We start from the raw sequence: 519 nt of genomic DNA, 5'->3' as shown, positions 1-519 counted from the left end.
CTTTCTACATTTCTGCTCTTTTCTCTGACATCTGTCATTTCACATCCTGCTGGTCCTCACTTGTCCTGTAGTTCCCTCAGTGTGTTCCCACCATCTCCAGTCACCTGATCCCTTCATCCAGCAAGTAGAGGAAATAGTATGGGTGTTGAAGACGTCAGTTGATGGATTATTAGTTGTCAGGTTTCTCAGCGTGTCAGAGTCGGAGCAGGAAGCTGCTGCAGGTTAAATATTAAAGATAATAAAGTCATATAAAGGTGCAGCAGCTGATCTTTGAGCGGAGCTGCAGGTTCAGACTGGTTCATAAGTGTTTCACTCTGACAGCAGCCTGCACACACAGAGGACTGGTGAAGGACAACAAGCAGAGGATTTCAGCTCATGGTTTTCTTCACAGACCTGGTCCAGACCCCAGAGAGAGTGAAGAATCTGAGTAAGTGGACCTTTGATTGATTTCAGTCTCTGATGTTTGCTCTTCATCACAGACGAGCTGCTGTTTGTTTGTTGGTGTGTTGACGTGGAGAA

At 45.9% G+C, this 519-nt stretch overlaps 1 long non-coding RNA gene across 1 annotated transcript; it reads left to right on the top strand.

Moving 5' to 3' along the window:
* The first annotated feature begins 11 nt into the window (after nucleotides 1-11).
* On the top strand, nucleotides 12-408 carry LOC147820370 (uncharacterized). Its single transcript, XR_015438492.1, has 2 exons — nucleotides 12-221; nucleotides 322-408. It is a non-coding gene; the product is annotated as an uncharacterized LOC147820370 (long non-coding RNA).
* The last annotated feature ends 111 nt before the right edge of the window (nucleotides 409-519 follow it).

The sequence above is a fragment of the Seriola lalandi genome, unplaced genomic scaffold (genome assembly GCF_002814215.2).
Source record: "Seriola lalandi dorsalis isolate HSWRI2012SDOR001 ecotype SW California unplaced genomic scaffold, Sedor1 jcf7180001962864, whole genome shotgun sequence".
Lineage (NCBI taxonomy): Eukaryota > Metazoa > Chordata > Actinopteri > Carangiformes > Carangidae > Seriola > Seriola lalandi.
The sequence above is the reverse complement of the archived record's forward strand: the minus strand, read 5'-3'. Positions and strand labels throughout refer to the sequence as shown.